An 8,186-nucleotide genomic window follows, 5' to 3' on the forward strand; every position below is an offset into this window, starting at 1 on the left:
TAACGACTTCAGTATGCTAGTCTTACGTGATGTTACGAAGAAGGGACCCCACATTTTTAAACAGCCCAGGGCCCCCACACACCTTAATCCAGCACTGCTCAGGCTAAAGGCTGTTGCATCCTGAACAGCTCTGCCAGCACGGAAGAGGCAACATTCTTCTACTTTTCCCACACCTGTGGGGTTGCGGATGCAAACTGTGTCGCAGATGTGGATTTGGCCCTGTTTTACGACTGGATATCCTTGCTAACACCATTGCGTGTTTCTGTGGCGGTTGATAGTGTAGTGATTTGTCTGAATGCTATAAAAGAATAATTGCAATGACTTTTGCCCCAACTCTCGTATGAAGAGAAAAGTGTTAGGACAAACGCAAATGCAAAGTCCCCGAGCCTGGAGAATTAATCCGAACGATTAAAATCTCCGACCCGTCCGGGATTCTAACCCGGGACCTTCTGAATCGAAGGCCCCAACACTGACTATTCAGCCAAAGATGCAGACTGGAAAGGGCAAACATTGTATTAAATAAATTAATCTTGTCATATTCTGGTGTCCGCCTCCGTGGTGTAGTGGTTAGTGTGATTAGCTACCAACCCCGGAGGCCCGGGTTCGATTCCCGGCTTGTCCACTCAGCATCGAGAGTTCAACTGACTTGAGGTGAGTTCGATTATCACCTCAGCCATCCTGGAAGTGGTTTTCCGTGGTTTTGCACTACTCCTCCAGACAAATACTGGGGTGACACCTAACTTAAGGCCACGGCCGCTTCCTTCCCTCTTTCTTGTCTATCCCTTCCAGTCTTCTCGTCCCCTCCAAGGCCCCGTTCAGCATAGCAGGTGAGGACACCTGCTCGAAGTACTGGTCCTTCTCCCCCGTTGATTCCCCCAACATAATGTCTCACGCTCCGGGACACTGCCCTTGAGGTGGTAGGGGTGGGATCCCTTGCTGAATCCGAGGGAAAAACCAACCCTCGGGGGTAAACAGATTAAGAAAGAAAGAAACAATCTTGTGGTACCAAAATCTGTTAAGGCGATATAGATTGCATGTGTTAAATTTATTTGTTAATATGGTTTGAGGGGCCCCATTTTGTTTTCTGCATATCCGTTACAACTCTGAGCGTAAGTTGTCCTCGGTAAGGAGGAAGTGCTGATCAGTTATTTCCAGGTGAGTGCACTCAGAAACACAGGAACAATTGCCACTAGTACGTCATCACTCAGCAGCCGATGTCATATATAACAAGGACAAATAGCTGATCGCAGACAGCAGATGGTAGCACTAGGCAGCGCGAAACACTACCATAACATCGTCTACAGAAGGACAGTATATGTCTGTGCCTGCTTCCTCGAGCTGATTTGTGATTCACTATCGGTGATAGGAACACCAGAATTTCCTTTCAGCAATGCATTAAAATAACGTTAGAAGTACGTAGAAGAGATAGCCTACGAAATGAAACACCCAGCCCGTTCGGTCCCATGGTGTAATGGTTAGCACTCTGGACTTTGAATCCAGCGATCCGAGTTCAAATCTCGGTGGGACCTAGCTGAAATTTTTATTCAATACTTGTGTAAGCCATATGGAGGGTATGGTCTAATGTTAGGTGTCCAAACTAAGTAACGAGGATTACGACAATCAGAAAACAAAAACGAAATGGTGATAGATAAAGTGACATATCTAGAGAAACAGAGCTTCGCGTCATCTCGCAATAAATCTTAATGACCTATCTTTAACAGCGAAAGAGATAAAAGTCCGCCTCTGTGGTGTAGAGGTGAGCGTGATTAGCTGCCACCAACGGAGGCCCGGATTCGATTCCCGGCTGCCACGATATTTGAAACGTGGTACGAGGACTGGAACGGGATCCACTCAGCCTGGAGAGATCAACTGAGTAGAGGGGGAGGGGTTCGATTCCCACCTCAGCTATCATTGAAGAGGTTTCTGTGGTTTCCCACTTCTCCTCCAGGCAAAAAGCGGGATGGTACGTAACTTAAGGCCGCGGCCGCGGCCGCTTCCTACCTTCTTCCTTTGTTTAACCCTTCCAATCTTTCTATCCCTCCACCAGGTCCCTGTTCAGCATAGCAGCTGAGGCCGCCTAAACTAGGTACTGGTCCTCATTCCCAGTTGTAACCCTAACCCAAAATTTCACGCTCCAGCACACTGACCTTGAGGCGGTAGAGGTGGGATACCTTGCTGAGTCCGAGGGAAAAACCGACCCAATGGTAAACAGATTAAGAAAGAAAGAAAGAAAGAAAGAAAGAAAGAAAGAAAGAAAGAATAAATGGCCGTGGTCCTAGTAAAAACACAGAGAAGCAGTTTATTTGAGTGATACCTTCCTATACGACAAGAAGAGTCTGACGGAGGCGGAAATGATTATTCATTTAAGGTGTGGCTAACCATGGAAAACCGTCTTCAGGCCTGCCGACAGGGGGAATTCAACCCACTATCTCCCGAATGCAAGCTCACAGCTGCGCGACCCTAACCGAACGGCAAACTCGCTCGGTCCGTCAATAAGTATCTTGAGTATTATATTCATGATTTGCCATTTTTCCTGTTCTGTCTAGCTCATTTTTAGATGTGGTTCGGGTGTTTATAAAAGCTGGATAGTTTAGTGTTCTTTGTGAGATAATTGTGAACTTTTTTTGTATCTAGTGCGATGGCATGGAAACGACGGCGGCATAGAGATGAATCACAAGGTAATTATCCTTTGTGCCTAGGGGGCCCCTTAATAGTCAGGCATGTGAATTAGTGCGGAGAAATTCGTGAAATTTACAAGAGGGAAAGGGAATTCGCACGCATTTATGGCCGTCCCTCTGTTCCTACAGATCAAATTGGGGATAGCACATTGTGAATCAGGTGAGATGAATCAATTAATTCATCGCTGAGCGTTATGCCTCATTTGACTTCACACAATATTCTCGACTAAGCGTCGCCATCTTTGATGGTGCTCAGTTTCCTTAAAGCCTGCTGAAGAGTCAAATCGGTGGTGTGTTCGACTTGATCAATCCACCTTCTCGATGTCTTTCTTCGCGGTCTCCTGCCAGAAAACTTGTCTTCCATGATAGTACTACTCTAAATTTTTACCAGTCCGCCTCTGTGGTGTAGTGGTTAGTGTGATTAGCCGCCACCCTCGGAGGCCCGGGTTCGATTCCCGGCTCTGCCAAGAAATTTGAAAAGTGGTACGAGGGCTGGAACGGGGTCCACTCAGCCTCCGGAGGTCAACTGAGTAGAGGTGGGTTCAATTCCCACCTCAGCCATCCTGGAAGTGGTTTTCCGTGCTTTCCCAATTATCCTCCAGGCAAATGCCGGGATGGTACCTAACTTAAGGCCACGGCCGCTTCCTTCCCTCTTCCTTGTCTATCCCTTCCAATCTTTCCATCCACCGGCAAGGCACCTGTTCAGCATAGTAGGTGAGGCCGACTGGGCCAGGTACCGTACTGGTCATTTCCCCCAGTTGTATCCCGACCCAGAGTCTGAAGCTATAGGACACTGCCCTTGAGGCGGTAGAGGTGGGATCCCTCGCTGAGTCCGAGTGAAAAGCTGACCCTGGAGGGTAAAGAGATTAAGATGGTGAAGAAGAAGAAGATTTTCACGATTCCTTCTTACTGTATGCCCAAAGAACATGACAATTCTCCTTGTATAACTGACGCATTGGTTCTTTTCTCCTGCCAAAGAATACGGAGCATCCTTCTCCAAGAGCACATCTGAAAGGCGTCGATGCGGCTTGTATCTCTTGCCTTGATAGTTAAGTTCTAGGAACCATCGCAGAAGATGGAGAACATAAGTGATTCATCCAGTGGAATCCTTGTCCTGTCCGTTATGGCTTTGTTCTACCATAACTTAGTGAGTGTGTTCAGGGCAGCTCGACCTATATACGTCTCCTAATCTCTTTGTCGGAACATTCTTTATCACAGATTGTTGCCCCAAGGTATACAATGTCATTGCCGGCCCTGCGGTGTAGGGTTAGCGTGCCTGCCTCTTACCCGGAGACTCTGGGTTCGATTCACGGCAGGGTCAGGGTTTTTAACCTAGATCTGAGGGCTGGCTCGAGGTCTACTCAGCTTACATGATTTCAACTGAGGAGCTATCTGACGGTGAGATGGCGGCCCCGGTTAAGAAAGCCAAGAATAACGGCCGAGAGGATTAATCGTACTGACCACACGACACCTCATAATCTGCAGGCCTTCGGGCTGAGCAGCGGTCACTTGGTAGTCAAAGGTCCTTCAGGGCTGTTGTGCTAAGGAGTTTTTTTAATACACAATGTCATTCATCACATCCAGTTCCCTTAATCGACCTGTCATCTGGATCTGTGCTGCTCCATCAATTAACATCAGTTTGGAATTGCTCAGGTCGATCGCTCGTCCTTATTTTAAACTTGAATCCTTTACTCTTTCTAGTAATTCTGCAAGTTCATCTTTACTGCTGCCAAGGAGAATGGTGTCATCAGCAAAGCACAGGTTACTGATTATGCATCCAGGAATCGACATACTTCCAGTCCAGTCATTGAAAGATTTCTTCATCACATACGTGGCATAGATGTTATGAGGAATGGCTAAGAAGAATAAGGTTTCTAAATTTTCGCAAATTCAGTAGATTGTGACTGTAACCTTTTGTGATGGCACTGGTGTATATTATTGTAACATATATTTATGTATTTAAAGTGTGATACTAGTCTGTCGACTTTGTCTGTGTTTTGCACCGCGATAATAAGATCCCCTCAGTAAATTTATCTAGTATCATTATGTGTGGTAATAATTTTATTATAACCTCAATCGGTGTGTTGAAAGTGTGATTCTGGTATTCGGCAGATAGTGGGTTCGAACCCTACTGTCGGCAGCCCTGAAGATGGTTTTCCGTGTTTTTCCATTTTCACACCAGGCAAATGCTGGGGCTGTACCTTAATGAAGGCCACAGCTGCCTCCTTCCAACTCCCTTTCCTATCCCATCGTCGCCATAAGAAAGTGTGTTTGTCTTCGCCGATTTCGTTAGTATCGTGTATCATCGCGATACCTTTGAAAGCATGTTTCTAAAACCTCATCGTGTGCTGCAATGAGCTGTTGTTAAGACGGCAACATCGCTTCGGATGGCCTTTTCAGTGTGACCAACATTCTGCGCAGCCGTCATGTGCAACCTTACGCTGACCCACCTCTATGGTGATAAAAGCTATAACTAGCATAGAGATAAAAAAACATAATTATGTCCAGAATAACTAACTCAGGTCCGCCTCTGTGGTGTAGTGGTTAGTGTTATTAGCTGCCACCCGCGTAGGCCCAGCTCTGCCACGACATTTTGAAAGGGTACAAGGACTGGAAATTTTGTCCACTCAGCCTCGCGAGGTCAAGTGATTAGACGGGGTTCGATTCCCACCTTAGCCATTCTCGAAGTGGTTTTCCGTGGCTTCCCACTTCTCATTCAGGCAAATGCCGGGATGATACCTAACTTAAGCCCACGACCGCTTCCTCCCTCTTCCTTGTCTATCCCTTCCAATCTTCCCATCCCCCCCACAAGGCCCCTGTTCAGCATAGCACGTGAGGACGCCAGGGTGAAGTTCTGGTTCTCCTCTTAAGTTGTATCCCCGACCCAAAGTCTCACCCTTAAGGGCATTGCCCTTGAGGCGTTGGAGGTGGAATCCCTCGCTGAGTCCGAGGATGGCAAACGGATTAAGAAAGAAATAACCAACTTAACAATATTAACTTTCACACAGAACGAGAAATCAGTGGGAGGAAATCTTGCAAACGGGAAAAGAATAGGTCAAATATACGCTTAAGGATGGTAACATAGGATATGATAGTGTTTTACATTGTTCGTTTTTTTAGTTTTACATTAGTTTGTTTTACATGTTACTATTGCGTGGTTGTCAAGGCATACTTCCGTCAATCACATGTCACAGAGAACAAAGAGAAACACTCATTTTATCGTAGGAGTAATAAGTCGTATGTTGGAACTTCATATAATTCTCTTGTGTTTAGTAAGGTAATGCTGATGAAGTATGCTATACCGTTTCTTCGTTTCCCGTGTATATTTTATCAATCTTTTATGTTTTTATGTGGATTTCATAACTAACAACTTACTGGCATACGATGTAGCTAGCGAAAGTCATTATTCATTGTTGCAATGTCTTAGAAAGGAACGCCCTCGTAACTTGGAAGACATCAATAAAGTCTGAGTTGAATATAATGTCAAGAAAAATTTATTACATGTCTGAAAACAAACACAATGAGGTTTGAAAAACAGCTACTATTTCCATTCCTTGACAGGTTATTAATCATAATTACAGAGAGTAAGGATTTGATGTGGGTTATATATGGTGACGGCAGCAGCGAGGCCATAAACGTCTAATCAGGCGGATGGTGCTCGGCAATCAAGGCAGACTCACTTTATTAGCAGGCCGGCTTCATATACGGTCAGAGCGACCAGCAAAAACTGGTGCTACCGACCGGCCTCACATTGCTGACCTGTTCATCGCAACAGAATACAGAGATATTTGATCCTCTAATGTTCGCTTTCCTCGACGGTGGTTACGGGACAGGTACATCTTTAGGGGCAAGATATTCGCACTCGTGTATTTTCTCCACAACACGGAAAAAAAACAGGATCATCGATGCGTTTAGGCTTAGAAGACGAGAAAGAGAGCCTCTTTGGCTCACGCGGCAGAGCACCGGCCACTCACACCGGGTTCCCTGGTTCAAATCCCGGTCACTCCATATGAGATTCGTGCTGGACAAAGCAGAGGCGGGACAGGTTTTTCTCCGGGTACTCCGGTTTTCCCTGTCATATTTCAATCCAGCAACACTCTCCAATATAATTTCATTTCATCTGTCAGTCATTAATCATTGCCCCAGAGGAGTGTGACAGGCTTCGGCAGCCGGCGCAGTTCCTATCCTCGCCGCTAGATGGGGGCTTCATTCATTCCATTCTGACCCGGTCGAATGACTGGAAACAGGCTGTGGATTTTCAAGAGGAGAGAGCGAGTGCAGATTCTTTGGCTGTTCCCCTCTTAGTAGCCTCTTACGACATGCAGGGGAACAGAAAATGCATCCACTGGCTCCATCCAAAGGGAGATAAAGAGTTCCGATAAACTGAAGGAAAAATGAGTGTATCCACAAAATAAAGATAAGGCTCATAAAATGTGAGAAAATGAAAGACATTTTAGACCTCGTAAATATAATAGAAGCCTACTAACATTATTATTATTATTATTATTATTATTATTATTATTATTATTATTATTATTATTATTATTATTATTATTATTATTATTATTATTATTATTATTATTATCCATCTCTTGGCAGAGGCCAGAGTAAAGTGTAGCTTTCACCGAAGTCCCAGGCTCATCCATGGCTGTGACAATATGGAAGCTGCTGGGGTATGGGTGGTGCTGAGTAATGGCATTCAGAGCACGAGTAGTGCATCTGAGTGTTATGAAAGGTGTTGCTCATAGGGTCGGTCGTGCTTCAATAGCACTTTCTGACCCAGTGAGGAAAGTAATGGCAAACTACCTCACTCCTCATCTTGCCTAGTACGCCTAATTTTGGTGCTGCCATTGGTTTTTGCGGTTTCCTTATAACCGCATAACTTTTGGTGGTGCTATTTGAGGATCCAACCAGCCTCTGGGCTGATGACCTAACAGACATTATTATTATTATTATTATTATTATTATTATTATTATTATTATTATTATTATTATTATTATTATTATTATCATTATTATTATTATTATTATTATTATTATTATTATTATTATTATTATTATTATTATTATTATTATTATTATTATTCATCTGTTTACCCTCCAGGTTCGGCTTTTCCCTCGGACTCAGCGAGGGATCCCACCTCTACCGCCTCAAGCGCAGTGTCCTGGAGCTTCAGACTCTTGGTCGGGGGATACAACTGGGGAGTATGACCAGTACCGCGCCCAGGCGGCCTCACCGACTATGGTGAACAGGGGCCTTGTAGGGGGATGGGAAGATTGGAAGGGATAGGCAAGGATGAGGGAAGGAAGCGGCCGTGGCCTTAAGTTAGGTACCATCCCGGCATTCGCCTGGAGGTGAAGTGGGAAACCACGGAAAACCACTTCGAGGATGGCTGAGGTGGGAATCGAACCCACCTCTACTCAGTTGACCTCCCGAGGCTGAGTGGACCCCGTTCCAGCCCTCGTACCACTTTTCAAATTTCGTGGCAGAGCCGGGAATCGAACCCG

The 8,186-nt window shown here is 45.3% G+C and overlaps 1 non-coding gene across 1 annotated transcript; it reads left to right on the top strand.

Moving 5' to 3' along the window:
* The first annotated feature begins 1,457 nt into the window (after positions 1-1,457).
* Positions 1,458-1,529, top strand: TRNAQ-UUG (transfer RNA glutamine (anticodon UUG)). The gene has a single exon. It is a non-coding gene; the product is annotated as a tRNA-Gln (tRNA).
* Positions 1,530-8,186: the final 6,657 nt, after the last annotated feature.

Source organism: Anabrus simplex, chromosome 1 (genome assembly GCF_040414725.1).
Source record: "Anabrus simplex isolate iqAnaSimp1 chromosome 1, ASM4041472v1, whole genome shotgun sequence".
Classification (NCBI taxonomy): Eukaryota; Metazoa; Arthropoda; class Insecta; order Orthoptera; family Tettigoniidae; genus Anabrus; species Anabrus simplex.